The 26,773-nt window shown below is 45.3% G+C and overlaps 1 protein-coding gene and 1 non-coding gene across 2 annotated transcripts in view; one reads left to right on the top strand and one right to left on the bottom strand.

Annotated features, from left to right (window-relative positions):
- The window catches only part of ADCY2 (adenylate cyclase 2), a 462,350-nt gene that overhangs the window by 125,990 nt on the left and 309,587 nt on the right, over positions 1-26,773 (top strand). The window lies entirely within an intron of this gene.
- On the bottom strand, positions 979-1,050 carry TRNAC-ACA. The gene has a single exon. It is a non-coding gene; the product is annotated as a tRNA-Cys (tRNA).

Raw genomic sequence — 26,773 nt, 5'->3', positions numbered from 1 at the left:
TGATCAGCGTCACCTTATCTTTAACGCTCCAGAGAAGCAGTGCATTTATTTAACATGGGTCCCTACTAATCACTTTTTGTTTCATTTTATTTTTTGAATACCCGCAATCCATTGATGGTATGTGGAAGTGAAGTGAAAGTGTTAGTCATGCAGTTGTGTCTGACTCTCTGCGACCCTGCGGATTGTAGTTCTCCAGGCTCCTCTGACCTTGGGGTTTTCCAGGCTAAGCTAGTGGAGTGGGTTGCCATCTCCTCCAGGAGAATCTTCCCGACCCAGGGATCAAACCGACGTTTCCTGTGTCTCGTGCATAGTAGGCAGATTCTTTGCCCTGTGAGTCACTGGGGAAGCCCCATTTTGATTCCCATGTGGCCTCAGACCTGGTCAGCAGATGTCCCTCTGAGCTACTTGTCCCTGTGATTCTTTGAGTATCTCCTCAATTTCCAGCACAAGTTATTTTGGTCTGCTCTTGTGCACTCCTTGGAGAAGGCAATGGCAGGCCACTCCAGTACTCTTGCCTGGAAAATCCCATGGACAGAGAAGCCTGGCAGGAAATATACAGAAAATATGCAGAATTATCCAGTGTACCTTTCCTGCCACAGAAAACTGGCAGGAAAGGTACTGGATTAGAAATGAAAATATCTGCACGAAGTCATGGTGTTTTCATATGTCAGCAGATATGAAAACTAACCGAGGGGTAGAGCATGCGACCTCGCCTTGGAGTGCTGTCTCCCCAGTGGCAATGGAAGGACCAAAAGCCCAGATCCTGCACAAAACGTTCTTCATCAAAGAGAACCAGGGCTCCTTGGGGAGATGGCTGACTTCAGAGCCAGGGCAGGGAGGGCTCAAAGTGAAAATGAAGTCACTCAGTCCTGTCCGACTCTGAGACCCCACGGACTGTAGGCCACAAGGCTCCTCTGTCCATGGGATTTTCCAGGCCAGAATACTGGAGTGGGTTGCCATTTCCTTCTCCAGGGCATGTTCCCTACCCAGGGATCGAACCTAGGTCTCCTGCATTGTAGGCAGACACTTTACCATCTGAGCCACCAGGGAAGTCCAACAGTGAAAAGTATTTAGCTCTCGTGATTCTTAATGTATTCATTTATTCCATGAATCTGTGTGTGCAGCCAGTCTCCTGTTTCAATTGTCAGCCCCTCCCTCTCCCCTGTCACTTGGCCCAGCTTCCCTCTCTTCACCCCGCCATTCCCCCCCATCCCCCTTCCAGGCTCCAACGCCCTGTCCACGTGAGGCTGTCCTTCCCCCATCTGAGGCTCCGTCCCCTATACTTGATTTTGCCCTCTGTGGGTACCCGGGACGCCTAGCCCAGCTCTGTCACCTGGGGTGGGTTTGGCTTCCTTCCCGCATCACCTGTTGGTGCCGATGCGTCTTGGCAGCGCCTCACCTGAGGGCTTGCTTGGCCCTCGGTTATTCAGGCCAGAACGAGAAGGACAGGAACGGAAGCGGAAGGGGCTGGGCCAGGAAGAGGAAGACAGTGGGTAGTTCTGGACGGACGTGACTATGGAAGAGGAAGAGATGCTTTTCGCTTCCTCTTGGTGCTTCTCTGCGCACTGCTCTTGGCCCCTTTTCTTCTCAGTCTTTTCTATCTTTATTTGTGAGCCAGATTTCAAAGAACAGTTTTTCTGGAATATGAGATTTTTTTAAGGGAGTTTAGACTGAAGCAACTTAGCAGCAGCAGCAGACTCCCTTAATAAAAAATGGAAGGCATGGTTTCAATATGAGAGAAGACTTACAGAGAAGCCCATTTTGTACTGTCTATGTAAAAAGGATACTTTGTCTATCATAAACTTAACATAGGCGGCAAAAGTTCTTTACAATTCCTGGATAACACGAAAATACAGATTTTTATCTGTATCAGTAGGATAGCATGCATCTGCCTGAAAGTTTCATAAAAGCAGCAAGGAGTCTTTTTTTGGGGGCGGGGGGGGGGGACTTATGGTTGTATCCAGGGAAAGGGAAACTGAGGCTCAGAAAACAACATGAAACCTCTCACCTTATGCCATGCTGCCTACCCCCTGCTTGGGCCTTTGTGGGGTGGCAGTTATGCAGTCATTAGGCAAGATTAGGGAGCTGGGAGGGGGCCTTGCCCCCTAGACAGGTCAGCTAGTCCATCAGTCAGGAGCCTGGTCCAGCCTGCAGCCTGCGCTTATGTAGCACTTACTTCACTCTGTATATATGCATTGCATCAGTTCTTTTGCTAAACTTCTATAGGTCAGCATCACCAATAGCAGGATACTGAGCCATCCTCAAGGAATTTCCAAATATCCCTATTTACACATTAACAATATTGCATTTTGTGTTTGAAATTTACTTAAGTTTCTTACATTTTCATGTCCGGGGTCTTCCTAACATAGTTTGAATTTTCATTTTCTGTATATTTTAATTTCCCATGAGAGAGGGAGGGATTTGAATATAGATTTCTTTTGCAAGCAGGTTATATGAGAATCCATATTTATTAAAGAAGATAAGCTGAACCGTGCTTACTGATTTTCCAACAGGGTTACTCATTTTTTTAGAGAAATTTTATACACTTTCATGCAGTGGATACTTTAATGTATTTAAGTTGTGACACAATTTAAAACATTTTAGTTTGGACCTAAATTAGAAGATGTAGCCTGTTATCTGTGGCACGTGTGCAGTTGGGAGTAATGCAGATTTATTACATAACTGACTCTTTTCCAGTATAATTCAGGAACTGTATATTGGAGTCTGGGGTTAAATTGTATTTAGGATCTAATCTGAGGAGCTCAAAGGAAAAACAGCAGGTTACCAGCTGCCCAGTTTCTGGCTATGGAAGAAAATAATTGTTAGGAATTTGGATTTCTGTTCCTACTGTTTATCTTTAGAGAAGCTCACGATAATATTTACCACAAGCGGGGAAAAGAGACTGTATCACTGTTCATTTTGTGTAGCATTCAGCTATTGATTGAGCGTGATCCATAGGCTATTTTAACAGGCCCTCCTTTATCCGTTCTAGAGACATTGTAATTTGGAAGGAGTCGGGTAAGCATAGAGAAGAAGTAAAAACAGAAAAGTACCTACTGTGACTAAGTCTTAAAGCAAATCAAGATGCACTTCACAGTTCTGCCCTGGCTCCACCTTCCTGTCTTTCCCCTAGCTGGACAGATAAGCCCCATTCTCCTCTCAGTGGCAGGAACTTCACAGCATCATCCCATCAGAGAGTTTGGTAGGAAAAGTGAAGAGCAGAATAGAAATAAGCACTTCCCTGCAAGATGCCGAATCATTTAAAAATGCTCTGGCAACTTTAAGGACGTTTGAGGGAACTCTCCTACACTGTTGGTGGGATTGGAAACTGGCACAGCCGCTGGGGAGAACAATACTGAGGCTCCTTAGGAAACTAAAAATAGAGCTACCATATGATCCAGCAGTCCTACTCCTGGGTATTCATCAGGAGAAAACTACAATTCAAAAAGGTGCATGCACCCCAGTGTTCATTGCAGTTCTCCTTGCTTTAGCCACAACATGGAATCAACGTCCATGTCCATTCACAGGTAAGTGGTAAAGAAGATGTGGTCCGTGTATACAATGGAATATCACGCTGCCATCAAAAAGATGAAATGATGCCATTTGCGACAGCATGGATGGACCTAGAGATTATCATGCTAACTAAGCTATGATGCCACTTATATGTGGAATCTGAAAAAATAATACAAATGAGCTTATCTACAAAACAGAAGTAGACTCAGACACAGAAATCAAACAGTGGTTACTGAAGAGGAAAGGAGGGGAGGGAGGGATAAATTAAAAGTTTGGGATTAGCAGATACACACTAGTAGTTTAGTTGCTAAGTTATGTCTAACTCTTGCTTCCCCATGGACTGTAGCCCACCAGACTCCTCTGTCCATGGGATTCTCCAGGCAAGAATACTGGAGTCGGTTGCTGTTTCCTTCTCCAGGGGATCTTCCCAACCCAGGGACTGAACCCAGGTCTCCTGCATTGCAGGTAGATTATTTACCGACTGAACAATGAGGGAAACCCTATATATAAAATAGGTAACCAATAAGGACCTACTGTATAGCACAGGAAACTATATTCAATATCTTGTAACAACCTCTAATGGAAAAGAATATGAAAAAAAGTATATAAATTGAATCACTTTGCTATACCCCTGAAATTGACACAACATTGTAAATCAACTGCACTTTAGTAAAAAAGAGAGTGTGAAACAGAGAGGCTTCACGTTGGTGATTATTTGACTGTAATGATGGAGTGAGACCCAGGTTTATTTTCCAAACTTTGTGAGACTGTTTTGGGGGAAGGGATAGAAGAAACAGGTAAAGGGAAGCCCTGTCAGACTCTAAAGTTTGTCCCAGAGATTTGATCAAAGGAGCATGAAAAAGAAGGGTTTCTCTAAAAATGAAAAATGCCATCAATCACCCAACAGCTGTCTCTGTACTCTTCTTGAACTTGTCATCTGAGTTCTAAGCTTTCTCTTGATTCAAAGCAATGGATTCATGCCAGATGAGACGCCTCATTAGAGACTGATTAAGTGTTAGCTAAATGGCACATTCCACTGACTGACATCTTAACAGGTGGCTTTCCTAGTACTTTCACAAACCCATGCATTTTTGTTACATGACGCACAAAGATCTGAGGCTCTGTCCGTTTCGAATGTTTATTTTTGAGGATGTTCTGTGAAAGATACTGACTTCTAGTCATGAACCATCAGTGGTGCTATTTAAAACCCTTAATGGACAATGAAAAACTTAGCCACCCCTATAGGGAGTCACACAAGACAGACTCCCTGTGTACTTCCAGAACAAATGGTGACTCTATTAAGTTGTGTGAACTTGAGAGAATAATATATATCTGAAGCTGGACTCAAGGGAGAACTTTCCTGTGGTTCTAAGCTATCTTTAAAGAGTAGAGAGCAGCCCGCAGAGTTGGTACAATGGAGAGAGGATGTACACATAGTCACAGGGAGACATTTCAAGGAGAGGCGGGCTGGAGATGCTCCTAGTTATATGTAAAGTCAGACTAGTGATGATGACTTTTTTCTAGGGCAGCAGAGATGATTGAATGAGATGATAAATGAAAAGGATTTAACTGGGCCGGGTTCATGGTTAATGCATCAGTTAGTAATGCTCAGACACTGGGTCCTGCCTGACCCTTTGCGACCCCATGGACTGTAGTTCACCAGGCTCCTCAGTCCATGGGATTCTCCAGGAAAAAATACTGGAGTGGGTTGCCATGCCCTCTTTCAAGGGATCTTCCCCACCCAGGGATCGAACCCAGGTCTCTTATGTCTCCTGCATTGGCAGGAGGATTCTTTACCGCTAGCGCCACCTGGGAAGCCAGTTAGTAAAGAGAGTGTTAATAATAGTAACTGCATGGTGATAGACTTACAACATCCTCATTATGTTATTGGAGTGCAGCAGACCAAATATGCTGGGAGCAGAAGAAGGGGATATATTAATACTTTGTATACATTTTTCTATCAATAATCATAGCGTCATTCAGTGAGAATGATACACATCAGTTTTTACCTCCCCTTGGAGTTTCACTTACAGGCTCACAGTACCTGGTGAGAAGGAGGTCCCAGCTGGAGTCAAGCCAGTTCAATTAAACTCCACCCAGCAACCTCCTGAACTTCCCCAGTGGCTCAAAAGGTAAAGAATCCTTCTGCCATGCAGGAAGCGCAGGAGATGCAAGTTTGATCCCTGGGTCAGGAAGGTCCCCTGGAGAAGGGAATGGCAATCAGTCCAGGATTCTTGCCTGGACAATCCCATAGACAGAGGAGCCTGGTGGGCTACAGTGCATGGGGTTGCAAAGAGTCGGACACGACTGAACGATTATCGCTGGGAGCTGTGAGATCCTGCTGGCCAGACTCTGGGTTCATCACCTGAGGTCTCCTCAGCAGCTCCTGAGTGTCTTGACACAGGTGAGAATAGGAAATGGTGGACAGAGAGAGCACTTTGGTCTCAGGTGGAATCTGGGTTTGGATTTGGTTTCTCCCACGTAACAGCTGCACATTTTGGACTGAAAGATGGACCACCAAGATCCCTTCCCAAAGAAAGACTGGTCGTCCAGCCTTTGAGGATATTGTTAGCAGCAGACTTTCAGATCTTAGTCTCCAGGCTGCCTCAGCTTCACAGAGCTGCCTGCCCAAGGTCATACCTTTCCATGGGTGGCCCACGTCCATGACTGATTGAGTGGGGGTATAAGTTCTCTGTCCTTTTGGTCCAATGCAGGACAATTCTAATTTCAGCTCCAGAGTGTCTGTGAGTCTGTCTGGAGTTGTCAGACTTGCATCCCGGCTCAGCTTCTCCCTCTCCCAGGTCCCCAGTCCTTCCCTCCACTTGGAGGTTGATCCCAAGGGCACTTTCTGATAAACACTCAGCTGTGTTTCATACGTGCTTCCTAGAGAACCAAACTGCGACATCGCATAAATTTGTACCTGAGTCTTGAGCTGACGCAGTTTTCTCATCTCTGAAATGGCAGCAGTAACACCAGCCTCCCTAGGTAGTTGCTGGCCGTGGTGCTGATTAGATGACCTGGTGTATAAGGAAGAACCTGTTGTCAGGCTGGTCAGTCCAGCAGCAGCAGGGGTAATGTCTTCTGCTAAGTCTAAATGACCTTTACAGGCGCTCAGATAAATGGAAACATAGACATACTTTGAGGATATATGTTAATCAAAGTCCAAGTGATCTCTGGAACGAAAGTTGCATTGTACATGTCTAGGACCCTCAGAGCCCAGGTCATGTCTGGTTGACCATCCTGTGGTGTGTCCTACACAGACTCAAGGCAGTGAACCCCATCCTGGTGAGGTGCTCAGAGGCCACACTACACTGCTGAGTGAAGCTCAGAAGTTCAGCTAATACCTAAGGACCTGTGCTCCTGTAGGTTAATGGAACACCTGATTTTGGAAACCTAAGACACAGCTCGCTGCTTGTCAGGAGAGGGAGGAGTATGTAGGATCACTTGCCAGCTAGACATCTTGAACTCTTTCTCTGGAGTGTCATGTTACCTGGAGAAGCCTACTTCTGTTCCCCAGCCCACCTTGGGGATTGCTCAGCCAATGGTACCTGAATCCACCGGACCTGACGACCCTGCACCTCAGATTTGTGGTCCTGAAGATGTGCATGTATACAATTCCATCTCTTTGCATGACTGCTTCCACTCCCTTGGTTGGGATACTGTATTGGCTTCTTGATGCTGCTGAAAAAATTACCACAAATTTGGGTGTTTTCAACATCAGCAGTTTCCTAATACTGCTGCTGCTGCTGCTAAGCTCCTTCAGTCATGTCCGACTCTGTGCGACCCCATAGACAGAGCCCACCAGGCTCCCCCGTCCCTGGGATTCTCCAGGCAAGAACACTGGAGTGGGTTGCCATTTCCCTCTCCAATGCATGAAAGTGAAAAGTCAAAGTGAAGTTCCTAATACTGGACTTCATCATTTCACAAAAATAAAAACCAGTTTGTGGCAGAGGTGGGTCCCCTGGAGGCTCTGAGGAAGAAAGCTTTTGTGCCTCTTTCCTAGCTTCTGGTATTTGCCAGAAATCCCTGGTGCACCCTGGCTTGGGGCTCTGAACTCCAGTCTCTGCTCCATCTTTATGTGGCCTGCTGTTAATGTCTGTGTGTCTTGCCTCCCTTCTGTCTGTCTCTTATTGGGACCCTGGCCATTGCTTTTAGGGCCCACTCTGATGATCACTCTGATGATCTCATAGCAGAATCTTTAATTACACTTACAAAGACCCTTGGGTACCGGCTTCCCAGGTGGCACTAGTGGCAAGGAACCCATCTGCCAATGCAGGAGACATAAGAGACTTGGGTTCAATCCCTGCATCAAGAAGATCCCCTGGAGGAGGAAATTGCAACCCACTCCAGTATGCTTGCCTGGAGAATCCCTGGGACAGAGGAGCCTGGCAGATTGCAGTCCATGGGGTCACAAAGAGTCAGGTATGACTGAGTGACTTAGCACATCCTATATGCCATTTGCCAGCATAGAGACCCTTACTCCAAAAAGGGGGCGGTATGCTGAGTTTCCCAGTGGGCATAACTTGGGGACCTGTGTTCTCAACCCACTTCCAATACCAACCCCCATGGCTGGACAGCAGGTCCGCTCCTCTCCTGCATGGCTTGCTACAGACCCTCCATGTGTTCTCCAAGATCAGAGTCTGTGGGGTTCCCCTTCTTTTGACTGCTCAGGTATTTCTAAGCTCTGTGGTATGCAACATACAAAGATACCTCCCTGGATGATATTTATGGTAACACAAATAAAGCAAAACTAGAAGAATTTAGAATGAGGAAACATATGGGAATTCCACTCTTATTTAAACAGGACTCTCATCCATACGGCAATCAACAAGGATTCCTGAGGATCACTTACAGATAGGTAGGGGAACTAAACATCTGCTGTCATTGGCTCTTTGTCCCATTGCAAAAAAATAGGAGATATGGTAACATTTTTCTAAAAAGTTGAGATAAAAGGTTTCAGAAGGTTTTCAGTGATTATGCATCTTCCAGCCACTTTGAATTTTCTCATTGTTTCTATTAATTTTTCATTTGATAATCTTAGAATTTCCAGGTATATAGTCAACATCATTTTCAAGTGAATCTCCACTTTTGGATTTTTAAATCCACCTTTTCTTTCCAGTTGCACTGTTTAGTACCTCCAGAAAAAAACTAGTATTAATGTGGTGGGAATAGACACACTTGTCTTTTGTGTGTGTGTGTGTTTTAAAATAGGGTTGATGTTTGTTCCTTAAATCAGCATGCTGGCTTTTGGGTTAAGTTAAATAAATATTATAATCTGAAGGATGTGACCATTGATTCTTCTTCTGAGACATTTTCTGTCTTTATTTCCTTTAAACAATGATCTTGAACTTTTTCAAGAGAATTTTTTTAAGGAAAGTAACCCATGGGCAAGATTGTATGATTTCTCCCCCTTTATATTACTGATCTATTATTGAATTTTTGGAATTAACTCAGTATGTCATGTCGTGTTTTTATCTAATTTGCTGCTTGATTCTTTTGACTAATAAATTGAGGGATATTGAATCTCTTTGAACAATAAAAAGAGCAAATACAGGCAGCATTGAGGGGTGCAGGGGTGACTCTGGGTGCTTCATTCATGGTTGACCCCCTTCCCTTTCAAATATTTAAATTAGAGAGTGTTTCCTTTTACCGTGCAAATTCTCTGCTTATATATTTTTTTTTTTTCTGGGATGTTTTTCTCAAGGATTTACTCTTATAAGTACAGTCTCTTTTATCCAAGGTTGCAATTATATTTTGTAGCATTCAGGGATCGTTTATCATGAGATTCTTCTCTGTAACCTCTGTTCTTATGTTTACTTTTCCCTGGTTAGTTTCTTATTCTTCGGCTTTGTCCTATCTATATAAATCTGTGAGTCATCAAGCAATTTTTAAAATTATTTTTCTTTATTTCTCCAAAGAATGAGTTTGGAATGTGCTTGTTATTTTTATTGGTTCTTTTTTTTTTAATTTCAGTTTTTTTCTTTATTAATTTTCCTTGTTTTTTTTTTTGGTATTTTGAACTTCTTATGTTACATTGTTAGATGCTTTATCCATTCATATGTTTTCTCTCTCTTATTTATTTATGTAGATACTGAGAGCTATACATTTTCCTCTTGAGTCTGCTTTAGCTCTATTCTATATATGAGCTCATCATCATTATTTTCTAGATATTTTGCTGATTTGATTTGAATTTCTTTTTTGACACAAGAGAAACTTTTGCTGTGGTTTTACTTTTAGATGATAGAGGATTTTTCTCTTCTGATTTTTAAAAAATTAATGTTAGCCTCTTTTGCATTAAAATTAGAGAGTTTGTTTTTTTCTACTTTTTAGAATTTTTTGAGTTTAGCAAGTCTGAGTTTGCTAATCTAAGGTCAGCCTGAATTTCTCCTTTTTTTAATAATAGAATTGACATTTCTACCTAGTTTCCCAATGGACTTCATTATTTTTGAAGTCCAACAGCTTTCCTGAAATTTGATATTTTATTAAAGCTTTGCATTTAATCTGCTATTTTTCAGAATGCCCTTTTATTATATGAGCTACACACTACTACAGCTATGCCCATCATTCTCATCATTAGCTCCTGAACTCTCGGAGCACTTGTAGGGGTGGATCACTGTATTAAATGTCACCCTAGTCATAGTATTCTTGTAGCCAGTGGAGATGCTAACTGCCCGAACCTCCTGCCTCAAAGTGGGATTGCTTCCTGCAATACTCCTAGGGACGCCCCTCCTTCTCAAGCCCCATCTCCTGAACACTCTGAATCCAGGAGAGCTCCCACCAGTGTTCCTACAAAGCAGAGACAAGGCTTCCACAGCCCTCTCACCTTGAGGCACATCTCCGTGTTCTTTCTGACTCTACAGCCCCCTTGATGATCTCTCGTGGTGTCTTCTTGCTTTCTTACCTCTGGTCCTGCCTACGTTCATTAGCTTTCAGACCGACTTTGGAGTCTGGAGGTTCTATTGATTTTCTTATTTTGTTGAAAATACAAATTACTTCTGCATTTCCTGTGCTTTTTGGTGTTCTGGATGATTTCTAGGAAAAGAAGGATAATTTTTATCTTTGTGGGTCACACTGGAAATGTTTCATTTTTCACCTTTTCTTGGGCTTCTTAAAAGTTCACCTTCTCTGCTATAGCTGAGCCTCAAACTCTGATCAAGACATTGACTGAAAATGGGAAGGAGAGGAAGAAAAGGACAGATAAAAGATTGAACGGAGTTGTGTTGTAATGTGGAATATTGTTCTAAGATTCCTAGCCAGGGGTTGGTGGGTTTGTTCTGGCTGCTATAACAGAATAGCACAGACTGGATGGCTTAAACAACAGGAGTGTGCTTTCTTCTGGTTCTGGATGTTGGCAGTCTGAGATTAGGGTACCAGCCTGGGTTCTAGTGACGGCTCTCTTCCTGAGTGGCAGGGAGCTACCTTCTTACTGTGGTCTCACACGGTAGGGAGAGGAGAGAGAGAGAGAAAGAGAGAGGAAGGGGGCACTCTCTTGTCTTTCCTCGGGTCTGTGTGTCTGTGTCTATCTGTGCTCAGTCCCTCAGTCGTGTCCAGCTCTTTTTCGACCCCATGGGCTGTAGCCCGCCAGGCTCCTCTGTCCTTGGGATTCTCCAGGCAAGAGCACTGGAGTGAGTTGCCATGCCCTCCTCCAGGCGTTTTCCTGACCCAGGGATTCCACCTGCATCTCTGGCGTCTCCTGCATTGGCAGCTGGATTCTTTAACCACTGAGCCATGTGGGAAGGACACTAAAATCAGATCAGATCAGAGCTCCATTCTTAGGTCCCCATTTAATCTGAATTCCTTCCTTACTGTAGCCAGGCCGGGGTGGGGGGCGTGGGGTTAGGGCCTCCACATGTGAATTTGCGGGGTGGGGGGGGCAGACACAGTTCAGTCCATAGCAGTTGGTTTGTCTGGTTTACTGCCAGTTTAGCAAGTCTGAGATGCAGACATCCCCACTCTCCTGTCTCATTGAAACTATTCTGTCCGGAGGCAGACCTGAGTAGACCAGATGCAGAGTTAAGGTGGTGAAGGGACCTGGGTCGTGGGCCCTCAGGGACCGGTGGGGAGTCAGTGATCTGGAGGTGACGGCGGAGGTCGTGGGGACCCTCCTGATGTCCCCGTGCTCTCCTGCTTGGTGCTGTTCTTACGCTTTTCTACAGGAGTCCTCGCATCGTCTGTCAGGATACGTTTTTGTCTGTATGCCCTTCTGTCACACAGTCCCTGGGCCATGAGAGGAGCTGGTGAGGTCTGTGGCAGCAACCCGAGCTCGTTAATATTTGTATTTGTCCCAGCTCTGAGGGTACATAATGTTAAGTGGAAGCCTGAATGAATAGATGCACGCAGGATGGGATGATGGGCACACACACGCACAACCAGATGTAGAGACAGTGTAAGCACCCACGTGCCTTGGACGACACCAGCGAGGATGGTGGTGGGCAGTTCTTTCTCTTTGCCCTGTCTCTAGCACGACCGCTGGGTGAAACAGTGGCGTCCAAGAGTCAGAAAGTTCCAACGGCTGTGACAGCCTCAGACTTTCACTTTATCCTTTTATTTTCTTCAAGATAAGTCAGATCCTCACTTGAATTTTAGATAAGTTTTAAATCAGACTTAACGTCTTAACAGAGATATCAGAAGAAAGATGCAAAGATGATTGAAGAATTAGGAAACCAGTTACAGAAAGCAAAGTCCAGAGATCTGGGGTTTCTCATGATTGTCAGAGAAATGAGAGGAAGTTGACCTGGCTCCACTGATAGTAACATAATCCAAGGATGAATAGACTGCATTGAGCAGCCCCTGTGAGCTTTGTCTCTGAACACATAGAGGTCACCATATTTTAGCTATTTAAGAAGGCAGAGAAGGTCACTGATTCGGATTCCATTAATGGAGAAATAAAGACATTTTCAGAAATCCATAAGACACCAAAGACATTAATTTGAAGTAAACTGCCTTACCCACATACCTGAGGAAGTGTTGCACTTAGTGCTTCAGCCTATGGGTTTTACTGTGATCTAAACCTTTGATTTAAGGTTTATTAATAGGTCAAAGACTGCTTCTCTTGATTGAGCAGAGAGAGAGTTCTGTAGGCAGGGCTAGGCTTTCATATGGAAGGCCTTCTAGTCTTTCCCCTCCAAAGGGCGTCTGGATTCTTAGGAAATTCTTCTTATCAAGGGGTGGAAGTCTTGTGTGCCAAACACAGAGGTTCCTGAGTGGACCGGTCACTTCTGGGCACATTTGGGTACGTGAGGTTGGAAATGATGGCTCTTGAGTCTGAGGTGGATGGATCCCAGCAGAGAGGAGGAGGTGTGACTGGAAGAACCTCGCCTGTGCAGGTGAGATGCGCTGCCATTCCTGCCGTCCTTTGGCAACCCTGCAGAGGTGGTTTAGTAAGAATTGGTTCAGCTGAGTATTTTCATTACCTCCCTTAGAAAAGCTTCTCAGGGAAGGTAGGTGGGACGAATTGGGAGGCTGGGATTGACATATATACACTGCTATATATAAAATAGATAACTAATGAGAACCTACTGTATCGCACAGGGAACTCTGCTCAGTGCTTGTGGTGACCTGAATGGGAAGGAAATCCAAGGAAGAGGGGATATATATGGCTAATTAACTTTGCTGTACAGAAGAAACTGAAAACAAGTGTAAAGCAATTATACTCCAATAAAAAGAAGAAAGGAAAGTTTCTCAGAGGACTCTAGGACTTGGGGGCAACAATATTGCATTGACTGTGACAGTGAGCAACAGTATTGTGTCGACTGTGACCGTGAGCGGCAGTACTGCGTCGACTGTGACGGTGAGCGGCAGTACTGCGTCGACTGTGACGGTGAGCGGCAGTACTGCGTCGACTGTGACCGTGAGCGGCAGTACTGCGTCGACTGTGACGGTGAGCGGCAGTACTGTGTCGACTGTGACCGTGAGCGGCAGTACTGCGTCGACTGTGACGGTGAGCGGCAGTACTGCGTCGACTGTGACCGTGAGCGGCAGTACTGCGTCGACTGTGACCGTGAGCGGCAGTACTGCGTCGCGTGTGACGGTGAGCGGCAGTACTGCATCGCGTGTGACGGTGAGCGGCAGTACTGCGTCAGCTGTGACGGTGAGCAACAATATTGCGTTGACTCTGACGGTGAGCAACAGTATTGTGTTGACTGTGACGGTGAGCAGGAGTACTGCATCGACTGTGACGGTGAGCGGCAGTACTGCGTCAGCTGTGACGGTGAGCAACAATATTGCGTTGACTCTGACAGTGAGCAACAATATTGCGTTGACTCTGACGGTGAGCAACAGTATTGTGTTGACTGTGACGGTGAGCAGGAGTACTGCGTCGGCTGTGACGGTGAGCGGCAAGATTGCGTTGCAGATCAGCTTCCCCACACTTAGTTCTGTTGTTGCTGCATGATCTTCTGTGCATCAAAATCCATTCTGGGCATTTCCCTCTCCTGTGGTTTGCCTTTACTACTTATCTGTCGGCTTACTTGTGATTTTGAGGAATTTTGGTCAGCTTTTTCTTACAAATAAGTCTTCATGTTGATTTAGTTTTCAGAGCAAAAACTATCATTTTTAAACAAAATTTAAAAATAAGTGTGCAGACTTGTCTTCCCTTCCCTTCCCTTTCCTCTGGCTCATGTGGAATTTAAAGAATTTTGTGGACGTGCTAGTTGCATAGAAATTTGACCCTGGTGTTAGATTCTTAGAGAAAATCTTAAGAACGAACTATTTTGAGCTTATCTCTCGGATCAATTGAAGATTCTCATTTCTTATTTGACATGTTTTAAAATCGAATACTTATAACATCTGTTAAAAAAAAGGTAAAAAGTATTTCCATTTCTTCCCAGGCCTTTTGACGTGCATATAACTTAAGAATCAGTTTGATTATCTCTGTCTTCGGGTCTCAGGAAACGTTTGTCTTCAGTATTAGTCAGAAGTCACTTTCCTCAGCCCTTCATCCTGCCTCCCCTGCCCTGGATGGCTCCCTGACTCCTGGGGAAGCTCCAGGCTGACCCCCAGCTCTCCAAGGGATCATTCTAAACCTCACGCCTGCCTTCATACTCCTCCAGGGATTCTCTTTCCCTGCAGAACAAGTAACTCAGATCTCCTGGGACAGCAAAGCAGACCCTGTACCCCCCGCAGCCTCGCCACGCCCCTTCCCCATGGACACCGAGCCCTGCAGATGCTGAGTGACTTGCTGGTACCTTGTCCTGCTTAGTCTCCTCTCGTTTCAAGGCTGTCACACCTGTTTTGTCCTGTCTGGAGCACCCTGCAGTTATCACCCAGTCAGTCCTTGAGAATGAGCCAGTGTCCCCCAGAGAAAGTCCTCCATGGCCCATGAACCTGTCCCAGGAGCCCAGTGGTCATGCTCCTCTCCTCTCAAGTTCACTGGCTCTCTTTTTAGCCTCCTGCACTACCGGGATGCTCCTTATAAAAGGCATTTGTTTTTTCTCTCTCTGGGCAGGCAGATGCTTCCCAGATATGTAACATGCTTCTGCTGCATCTAATCCTATGAACCTCAAGTTATAGAACTGGGAAAGCTTACTTTTTGTGTGATGTCCTAGCAGAAGTTGAATTCTTTCATTAAGTATTTTTGCTGAATCCCCCAGAACTAAAAGATGATGTTTCCCCTTTTCAAAGGTAGCCTGATGCATAATACTGAATAGAATGGAACTGCTTCCATTTTGGAGCCTGCAAGATTTGAGCTCTAATCCCAGTTGTGGGTGAACTGGTTATATGAATTTGAGCAAATGACTTAGCTTCTCTGAGCATCTGTTTACTTATCTGTAAAGAAGGCCAATGACAGAACTGGACTGAGGATTAGAGACTGTGTGTCTGTATCCCTAGCTGAGTGTTTGGCCTGTGCTGTGTTCAATAAATGTCAGCCATCCATTAGGTTATGGATTTCTGGATTGTCTCTCTCTGGCCTATTTTTTGTTATTTTTCAGTTCTGCACATGTAGTCACCTTTTAACATTAGGAGAGAATTTATTCCTGAGGTGTTTAGATGGGTGAAAATGCTCTACATCCAGAAAGATATCCCGTGATGATTACTTAGAACAGTTAATGGGAGACTCGTATAAACCTAGGGGGAACCATTATAACCAGGATTGTTGCTGTTCAGTTGCTCAGTCGTGTCTGACTGTTTGCAACCCCAGGGATTGCAGCATGCCAGGCTTCCCTGTCCTCAACTATCTCCTGGAGTTTTGCTCAAGTTCACATCCACTGAGTTGGTGATGCTATCTAATCATGAATAGAAGCCTGAGGGATGAGATAATGGGCACATGTCTGCACGACCGGATACAGAGGCATCATCGTAAGCACCTGTGTGCCTTGGACACCAGTGAGGGCGGTAGCAGACACTTCTGTCTCTTGAACCCGTCTCCGAGTGTGACTGCTAGGGGAGTAATGGTGTCCTTTAAAAAGAATCAGGAGGTACAGCCACTATGGAGAACAGTGTGGAGATTCCTTAAAAAAATGCAAATAGAACTACCTTATGACCCAGCAATCCCACTTCTGGGCATACACACCAAGGAAACCAGAATTGAAAGAGACACGTGTACCCCAATGTTCATCGCAGCACTGTTTATAATAGCCAGGACATGGAAACAACCTAGATGTCCATCAGCAGATGAATGGATAAGAAAGCTGTGGTACATATACACAATGGAGTATTACTCAGCCATTAAAAAGAATTCATTTGAATCAGTTCTGATGAGATGGACGAAACTGGAGCCAATTATACAGAGTGAAGTAAGCCAGAAAGAAAAACACCAATACAGTATACTAACACATATATGGAATTTAGGAAGATGGCAATGACGACCCTGTATGCAAGACAGGAAAAAAGACACAGATGTGTATAACGGACTTTTGGACTCAGAGGGAGAGGGAGAGGGTGGGATGATTTGGGAGAATGGCATTCTAACATGTATACTATCATGTAAGAATTGAATCACCAGTCTATGTCTGACGCAGGATACAGCATGCTTGGGGCTGGTGCATGGGGATGACCCAGGGAGATGTTATGGGGAGGGAGGTGGGAGGGGGGTTCATGTTTGGGAACGCATGTAAGAATTAAAGATTTTAAAATTTTAAAAATAAAAAACTATTTAAAAAAATAAAAAAATTAAAAAAAAAAAAAGAATCAGGAGGAGGGGACCACGGCCCAGCATCCACAGACCTTCAGGTTATCCTTGTGTTTTATTCAAGATCCTCACTTGAATTTTAGGTAAGTTTTAAGTCAGACTTAAAGTCTTAGAGAGGAATCAGAGGAAAGACTCAAAGATGACTGAAGAATTAGGAAACTAGATATGTAAAAGGAAGTTCAAGGATCTAGGATTACTCATCACTGACAGAAAAATAAGATAATGTTGAACTGGCTTTAGTGATATTAACATGATCCATAGGAAGAACAGCCTGAATGCCTGAATCGAGCAGCCCCTATGAGCTTCGTCTCTGAACCCAGAGAAGTCACCATATTTTAGCTATTTGAGGAGGCAGAGAAGGTCACTGATTTGGGTTTAAATGAGAAATAAAGACATTTTCAAAAACCCTGAAGACACCAAGGACGTTAATCTGAAGTAAACTGCCTTAAATGTATCTCAGGAAGTTTTGTCAAGTAAGTATTGTATTGTACTTAGTTATAGCCAGCATAACCTCTGTCAGTCAGATCAACAATGAAATGTCCAAAACTGTAGAATACCATTATGTAGTATGGGAGGTGATTTAAGAAGGAGTTTTCAAAACTAATTTCTTTAATAACAATAATAACTTTAAATTGTAGTATTTTTACAAATCAGATTATAATATTAATAAATTTGTTTCTTGTAGATTTAGAGATTCTATTAAATTAATGCCACTTGTAAGTTCACCAGCCTGTGAAGATGTTATATGAATAACTGCTGCATTCCAGTCCTTTACTAAGTGCTTCCAAAATGAGGATGGTTTAAAACAACAACAAACCTCAAGCACTTTAACATCTACTAGGTGATGTAAGTAACACTGAGAAACAAAAATATAGATTCACAGCAATTTACACGGGGTGGTGATTGTGTCCTCAGTGATACAGTTCTTCACCAACAATTCATCATAGTAAGACATCTACACTCCTAGATTCTGCACTAGAGCTTAGAGGCTGAAGGACTTCCCTGGTTGACCAGTGGTTAAGACTTCATCGTCCAGTACAGAGTGTGTGGGTTCAATATTGAGTCAGGAAGCAAAGATCCCTCATGCCTTGTGGCCAAAAAGCTGAAATATAAAACAGAAACAGTATTGTAACACATTCAATAAAGACTTTAAAAATAGTTCACATCAAAAAAAAAAAAAAGAAATTCTTTAAAAAAGAAAAAAGAACTTAGAAGGTGATTTAAAGTGATGGCAGGTCTCTCCTTCACTCAATTGTGAGAGTTGTTAGTTGGATTTACAAGTATTACCATGAACCGCAAAGAGAGGCCTGTGTATGTTCTAGAACAGAGGTTCACAGTCTTTTTCTGGGAAGGACCACAGAGTAAATATTTTCAAATTTTCAGGCCATCTGGTCTCAGTGGCAGCTACTCAACTTTGCTCGCTGGAAACTGCAGACACCTATGAACAACATGAGAGCAAATGGATGTGGCTGTGAGCCAATAAAACTTTATTTACAAAGTCAGACTTGGCACATGGGCTCATTCTAGAATAACAACTGGCAATCCTAGTTTCACTCTTCACTGTAATAATAATTCCTTGGCCCACAAAATCTTTAAATGCCTGATATTTCACTTCTGTTCCCATGAACATAGTTTGCTGTTCTGCAGAAGTTTATAATATGCCGCTCCCTAAGCCACCCTTTCTGTTAGTTCTCCACTTTGTTCTGTGAGCTGCTTAAGGGGCCTTGCTTGCATCACATGCTTAATGAATATGAGCTGGATTTTTATTTCAGGGGTCTCAGCACCCCCACTCGGGATGTGAGATGAGGATTTTCACTCTTTCCCATCTCTGGTTTCTGCGGTGCCCTGGATGTGTATGAATGTCACTGGCAGGATTTTGAGCAGATGCTCCAGGGCCCACAGGACGCAGTCAACGTTTCCAACCACGTGTCACTGACTGGGAAATTCACACGTTTATGCCATACATTTTTTCAGCTCATGGGGTCCTGCTAAACAGTTCCCCCCAGAGTCTTCAAAAGAAGAGAATAAAAATGTCTTGGGACATATGGATTAGCACTTCTCCCACCTTGTATCCTGGCGGGGTCTCTGGTTTAAAGAGACAGGCAGCTGTTGGTGAGGTCGGACTGCACATTGTGCTAAAGGATCATTGACTCTTTACGTCCTATGCATTCCTACCTCTGCTTCTCTCTCTCCTTTTTAAAATTAAGTCCAAATTGAGGGAGAGATCAAGGGAAGATCAGAACCTTCTTAGAAAAGACACAAGGATTTTCATTCCATCCTTTGGTGGGGTTCTTCCCAGAAATCTGCTTATTCAGCTGTCAGGTTTTACTCTCTTGGCTGAGAGATCCCCTAAAGCTGCATCTCTCGTGTGATTCCTTGTATGTAGCCAAGGCTCCTGACTAGTGTGCAGGATACAGTTACATAAGCATCAGTTATTTGACCCCTTTCCATTTGCAGCTGTTTTCATTTTGCTTTTCCTAGAAGAATTCTCAGTTATTTAGGCGTCTGACCCCGTCCCCTCTCAGGAGATCTTTAAAAGATTGTTGAGATACTTTGTTTAGAACGTCTGAAAATTTAAGGTGCAGAATTTTCACGGTCTGCCCAAAGCTGGCATCTAAAAATAAAATGTACGCTGACTGGCAGCTCGAGAAGTGCCCAGATCAGCAGATGGTGTGAAATGCAAGACTTGTAAAATGAAAATATATGCGGGAAAAAACAGAACTCTTCCCTATTTATTGAAGGTCTGATGGGAACACAGGCTCTTGGTAGGCACACTGGACTCTTAGGTTGAGGGGGACGTTGGAGACACAAGGAGTCTGATTTCTAGCCAGGCACTGGAGGAGATCCCGCCTGAGGTCATGAGGATGAGCCAGGAAGGCGAGGTCTGGGAACGAAAGCAGTGTCACATGCAGGGTCCATCCCAGACGCCGCAGGCAGGCCCAGTGTGCCGGTGTCTCCCCCATCAGTATGGAAAGAAGCCTTCAGGTGCACTCCACAGGCTCACCTCTGCCTCCGCCTGTCCCACATTTCCAATCAAAGGCTTGTCTGGTGACAGTGGTGATGCTGAAGGCATCCCTCGAGCAATGTTGATGACGTGAATCTGGAGGAGATACGATGTGTGATGGAAATTGAAGACACAGACGAAAGCAATTTTGTCTGATTAGAACATGTAACATATCACTTAAGATGAGACTTATTTTGAATGGATGAGTCGAAAGGTGATCTGCAGAAGCAAAAAATGGGAGAAGAGGAGAGTCACAGGATTTCTCATGACAGAATTTGAAGGATTTTAGGTGTCTTGCAGAGGACGAGATGGTTGGATGGCATCACCAACTCGATGGACATGAGTTTGAGCAAGCTCCGGGAGTTGGTGATGGACAGGGAAGCCTGATGTGCTGCAGTCCGTGGGGTCACAAAGAGTCGGATATGACTGAGTGACTGAACTGAACTGAGGTGTCTGCAAATTGCATGTGATTGGTTTGAACTGGTGCTGAATGATGACTTCTCCCAAGCAAGAGCATGTGCGGTGTGTCCACATCAAACAAAAGCAAAATAACGGTATCAAGAGAAACTCCTCTCCCTTCATGTCTTTTCCTGAGAAATGTATTTCCAAAAAATCAGTTGATGATAACTAATGGATGAACATTGACTATTTGATTGACCATGAATTAACTAACATCTGCTTTCCCAGGCATCTTCCCCCAGTCAAACACTCCACTGCAGAGGGGAACCTGAGCCCGGGTGTGGGAGCAGGGCCTCAGAGCTGCCCAGGTTGTAGATGGTGAGTGTGGACCAGATTCAGGCACAGGCCCCTCGCCGCTGTGGGTTTTTTGAACACTGTCTCCCACCTCCACTGTTGTAAACCATTCAGCAGAAAACTCAGCTTTCCCAGAGATCGCATCATGAAAGGATGCTCGAGTGTTCAGTCGGTTCAGTGGTGTCCAACTCTTTATGATCCCATGGACTGTAGCCCACCAGGCTCCTCTGTCCATGGGACTCTCCAGGCAAGAATATGGAGTGGGTGGCCATGCCCCCCGCCAGGGAGTCTTCCTGAGCCAGGGATTGAACCCAAGTCTCCTGCGTTGTAGATTCTTTACTGCTTAGCCACTGGGGAAATGAAAAAATAATCTTAGGTGATTTCCCTGACTTTAATGATAGACTGAGGAGGAATGAGATTTTTGACCACGAGGTTTATTATCATTTAAATGAAGGACAGTGAAAGCATCATGAGAAGAACAGCTCTTTTCAAAGCCTAAGGTTGAACTAGCCCCACTGTTGATGGCCCGTTGTATCTGTAAAGCAGGCCTCTGTGTACAGGATCGCCTTTCCCAGTAGGGACAGGTGAGAACAGGAAGATGGGAACAGAGGAGAGGATGCTGGCCTGGGGCCCTGGGGACGTGGTAGGTCCAGTCCACCACTGAGGAAGCAGCCTGTGAGTCTAGCCCTTGTCCCCGGGCTAATGACCTCATCTGTGAATGAGGGGTTTGGAGAAAACGATCCTAATTGCTCTTCCAGCTTTATTCTTTCTTGATTATGTAAATGAAGTGCAGAGCATCTATGTAAAAACTATTCTGTTACATAATGAAAGGGAAGAAAGAGCAGACCCGCTAGCAACTAGCAGGTTTCCAGTGCTGGTGTGGTTGGGAAGTGGGGCCCAGCCGTTTGCTATGAGACAGTGTGGAGAAAGTCCAGTGAGAAGTCTTGACGATGGGGTTCCAATGGGAATGACTTCAGGACACATTTTTTGCCCAGACTCAGGCAAAAATCTATTGGAGTTTTTTTCTTCTTGCTTTCTGTATTTGTTTTTTTGATGAAAGAGAAGCCCCAAACTCAAGAATTACCATCAGTTTACCCTGAACAACCTTTGGAAATTCAGAAAACTGTATATGAAACGAGTGTAACACCCTCGAGCAAAGACCTGATGTGCAGGCAGCAAGGTGATACCACTTAGGCTCCCAACCTTAAGGACCACGTGCCTGGTCCCTCCGGGGAACCGTCTTGAGCTCTTCACTCACTGGCAGCTTCCAGAACTGTAGGCTTAGTGACCACATAGCTTTTCTTCATTTCTTATCACTGTGCCGCTTTAAACTCTGACTCAACAGGGAGAAGAGCATCGTTCTTTTTCTTTTTTTAATGATTTTATAATTTATTTACTTATGGCTGTGCTGATTGAAAATAAAATAAAAATGATTGATTTTGATTGATTTTGTAATTTATTTGTGGCTGTGCCGGGTCTTCATGGCTGCGTGGGCTTTTCTCCAGTTACAAAGAGCAGAGGCTGCTGTCTAGTTACAGTGCGCGGGCGTCTCTTGTGGAGCACAGACCGTAGGATGCACGCGCTTCGGTAGGTGTGCAGCATGTGGGCTCAGTAGTTGCGGCTCCCGGACTTCCGAGCACGGCTCAATAGCTGTGGCGCGGGGGCTTAGCTGCTCATGGCATGTGGGATCTTCCCAGATCAGGGATCAAACCTGTGTCTCCTACTTGGCAGGCAGGTTCTTTGCCACTGAGTCCTCCAGGAAGACCCTTGTATTTCTTTTAAATGTATCGATACTGCACCATATAAAATAGATGTACTATAAGTCTCTCAAGTTATTCTAAATTGTTGATTAGCCCAGATAGGAGTCTATCGATACTATTCATCTTTTCAAAGAACCAGGTTTGATTTTTCTTGATTTTCTCTATCATTGCCTGATTTTAATTTCATTAATTTCTGCTCTAATTTTGTTATTTCCAGGCTTCTGCTCGCTTTGTGCTTAATTTTCTCTTCTTTCTCTACTTTCCCAAAATGAAATCTCATGTTATAGACATTAGATCTTCTTTTTTAACATTTAAATGTCATACTACCAACTTCTCTCTAAACACTGCTTTTGCTGCGTCGCACAAATTTTAATGGGTGGAACTTTTGTTTTCACTTTCTTCGAAATATTTTTAAATTTCCCTTAAGATTTGTCTTGAGTGATGGATTATCTAGAAGTATATTGTTTAACTTCCAAATATCTGGGGACTCTTCCAACTACTTTCCTGCTACTGATTTATAGTTTCATTCTATTCTGGCCTGAGAACATCCTTCCAAGTGTGTTAAGGATGGTTTTATCACCAGGATATGGTCTTTTGCAGTGACTTTGCCTTGTATTTCGGAGAAGACCGTGTTTTCTGCCATTGTGAAGATGGCATGTTCTATAAGTGTCCACCTGATTGGTGGTTCAGCCTAGTGTGAGGGTCACCAACTCTCAGACTGGATTTGCCCTTTCTGTTCTATCAGCTTTTGCCTCATGTATTTTGACTCTGGGGTTGTTGGATACGCATTTGGGGTTATTATGTATTATTGGAGAATTCACCCTTTTCCATTTTGTAAAGTCACTCTTTATCCGTGATAATCTCTCTTGCTCCCTAGTCAGCGTTATCGAAGTTAATATGACTGTGGCAGCTTTGATTAGTATCAACAGGTATTTCAAACAGTGTTCTTCAGGAAAACAGAAGCTGGTTGAGGTTCAGGAACACATATCGCATTAGAATCCTCTTCTTTCAAGCTTAAACGTGCATTCCAGCATACATTAGGTGTGGCCTTCCCAGGTGGCTCAGTAGTAAAGAATCCAACTGCCAATGCAGGAGATGAAGGTGCAGTCCCTGGGTCGGGAAGATCCCCTGGAGAAGGAAACGGCAATCCACTCCAGTATTCTTCCCTGGGAAATTTCATGGACAGAGAAGCCTGGTGGGCTGCAGTCCACGGGGTTGCAAAGAGTCGGACACGACTTAACCACTAAACAGCAACAACGATGCATTAGGTGCAGACAAGTACTGTTTGATTCCCTTTACGTGAAGTGCCTGGAATAGGCAGATTCATAGAGTCGGAAAGTACAGGAGTCGGGTGGGGAGTGAGGACCGGGAACGGCAGTTAGTGTTTAATGGGGACAGCGTTTAAGTTTAAGAAGGTGGAGCGTTCAGGAGGCTGATGATGGTGAGAGCTGCCCAGCAACGTGAACGTACTTAGTGCCCCTGAACTGAACAGTTACATATGGTTAAAACAGTGTGTTTTATATTATGTGACTTTTACCACAATACAAAGTAGTTTTAAAAAATGAATGAGATACACTCAGGACTCTGAGAGACAGAGTTAGGAGCAAGTGAGCTTGCTGCTCTTTGCCTCATGCTTTCCCCCTCCCCGCAGAGTCTGACCTCGGCTCTGCGAGACCAAGCCCCCCGGCAGAACCCGTGCTCCCGCGGAACTAGGGAAGAGCGCGGACCTGCGCACGGTCCGGGTCTCTTGTGGCTGCTCCATGACCGCGAATCTGGTGGCTTTAAACAGTTCAGTTTTCTTCTCACTCAGTTCTGGAGTCTGAAAGGACACCATCCGTTTCAGTGGGGACAGTGTCAAGGCGTTGACAGGGCGTCTTCTTCTGAAGGTTCTGGAGGAGAGTCCGTCTCCTGGCCTTCTCCAGCTTCCAGATGCTACCTTCTTGCATCGTTTCAATCTCTTGCTTACATCGTCACATCTCCTATTTTCCCTCTGATCCTTCTGTGCCCCCTCTTATAAATGTAAATCCCTTTTTATTAGACCCACCTGGACCGTCTAGGATGCTCTCCTCATCTCAAGACCCTTACCTTAATCGCATCTGCAAAGCTCTACTTTCCCTCTAAGGCTGCATCCCTGGCTTCTCAGGATTAGGGTGTGGATGTCTTCCGGCCATGGCCTGGCCTACTCACAATGCTCAAGATGTGGGGGTCTTGGGGGAAGTCGCTGTTCAGCCCCCCACACAGGTGCCTTCTCCCGTCTCATCCACCACGTCACTCTCACCTGCAAAAATAAACAAGGGAAGAGTGCTGGGAGCATTTCCAGGAAACTCCCTCCACGTGGAGACATGAGAGTGGGGAATCACAAATATGATCTGGGAGTCCACCCTGAGACAGGTTCCCAAGGATGGAGCCTGAGTTGTCACGGGTGTTTGATGGGGGTGCCTCCAGGGCCTGGCCTGAGACTGTTTGGCCATGCCTACCCCTTGTACTGGAGAAGACTCTTGAGAGTCCTTTGGACTGCAAAGAGATCTAACCAATCAGTTCTAAAGGAAATCAACCTTGAATATTCATTGGAAAGACTGATGCTGAAGCTGAAACTCCAATCCTTTGGCCACCTGATGTGAAGAGTCAACTCTTTGGAAAAGACGCTGATGCTGGGAAAGATTAAAGGCAGGAGGAGAAGGGGATGACAGAGGATGAGATGGTTGGATGGCATCACTGACTCAATGGACATAAATCCGAGCAAACTCTGGGAGATGAAGGACAGGTAAGCCAGGCACACTGCAGTTCATGGGGTCGCAGAGTCTGATGTGACTGAGCAACTGAACAACAACCCCTTAGACTTCTCCTCTCTGCTCAGAAGCACAGGGGCTGACCTGGCACCAGGGTGCTCCAGGCTCTCAGCACCAGCAAGGGTTGGAGGGACACAGGAAAAGAAAGCCCATAACCCTTCTTCTTTACTTTTTGGCCTTGCTTCTCCTGGTGTCAGCTCCTGACCAGCTGGACTAGTTTGCTTCTGTCCAGTCACCTCTGGGCTCTGCTAACATCACCTCCATTGCTTTCCCTCCAGCCTGGGGTCTGGCGTGGGGTCGGGAGTGCTTCCTCAGTCTCTAACCTCTGGTTTGCCTTACCCCTGCCCCTCTAACTTGGCCTCTCGATTCCTTCATTTCTGGGTAACTGCTCTGGGTAACTGTGCTCTGGGTGTGTAGTAGTCACGTCTAGCTCCTAACAAATCCCTCCCCCAAAGCTAGTGGCTCAAAAACCACATTTACTGTCTGTCTCAGTTTCTGGGGGTCTGGGGTCCAGGCACAGCCTTGCTGGGCCCCCTGACTCGGGCTCTGTCTCAAGGCTCTCAGCTGGGACAAAGACATCCCAAGACCCACCAGGGATAGACCCAGGCCCCCTCACTCAGTGGTCGGCAGGATTCAGCTCCTTGTGGATGGTTTGTCTCAGGGCCTCCATTTCTGAACTATTGGCTGGTGGCCTTAATTTCTTGCTCCTTGACCCCTGCCATAGGGCGGTTCACAACACAGTAACTGGTTTCTTCAGAGCAAGCGAGGGATGAGGCAACAGGGCATCAGCAAGAGGAGGATAGGAGGAAGACAAAGTCACGGTCTTTGCAGCCTCACCTGGGAAGTGACATCTGAGCCATCGCCTTTGCAGGGTCTGGTCATGGGAGCAGGTCACTGGGCCCCACACCCAAGGGGAGGGGGTAACACGGGTGTGAATGGGAGGGGATGTTGGGGGCCATCCGAGCAGCTGGCTAGTGCAGACACACGCCTCACCCAGAGGTGTGGTTCCATACCCCACGATATGGTGCGTCTGAACCATCCTGACTGAGCTACCGAGTTCAGTGTCCACGAACAGATGCCTTTCTGCCTTTCTTATCTGAACTGGTGAATCAGTAGGCTGGCTACTTGCAAATCCAGGGAAGTTTCTCCTCCCTGTTAGAGAAGGAGCTGCTTGTGGGAGGCTGTGTGTGCCCATGAAGCAGAGGAGTAAATGCCCATTCCATCCTGGAGGCTGGCAGAAGTTTCCAGGGCACGAACACCTTGTTCAGATTCACCGTGCCCAACCCCAATGATCACAGATGCCCGAGCTTAGAAAAGCAATGCATTTCCACCATATTTATTTTCAGTGTGTGAAAAAGTGTTCTCAGACTATAGCCTGCCAGGGTAGGGTCCTCTGTTCATGGGATTCTCCAGGCAAGAATACTGGAGTGGGTAGCCTATCCTTTTCTCCAGGGGATCTTCCCAGCTCAGGGACTGAACCCAGGTCTCCTGCATTGCAGGCAGATTCTTTACCATCTGAGCCACCAGGAAGCTTTTCAATGTACCCAGCTGCTATGCTTGGAGAACTTGGCCTGTCTGTTAGAAGGTCAGTTGCTTCTCTGCGAAGGTCGTTCCAGTGGTGGCAGGGCATCCTAACCCTTCAACGTGGCATCAGTGTGCCCCCCGCCCCCCCTCCCGCCGACTCCCGCCCATAAGCAGCCCTTTTGCGCCTTTGTTCTCGGCAATTGCAGTTCCTCGGTAATCCCCACGGTACGCACAGCTCAGCCACACTGAAGGCTTGGCGACTGGATGTCTTATCGGACTCCCCACAGCTGCTTCAAGGGAG

The sequence above is a fragment of the Capra hircus genome, chromosome 20 (assembly GCF_001704415.2).
Source record: "Capra hircus breed San Clemente chromosome 20, ASM170441v1, whole genome shotgun sequence".
NCBI classification, from domain to species: Eukaryota; Metazoa; Chordata; class Mammalia; order Artiodactyla; family Bovidae; genus Capra; species Capra hircus.
The sequence above is the reverse complement of the archived record's forward strand: the minus strand, read 5'-3'. Positions and strand labels throughout refer to the sequence as shown.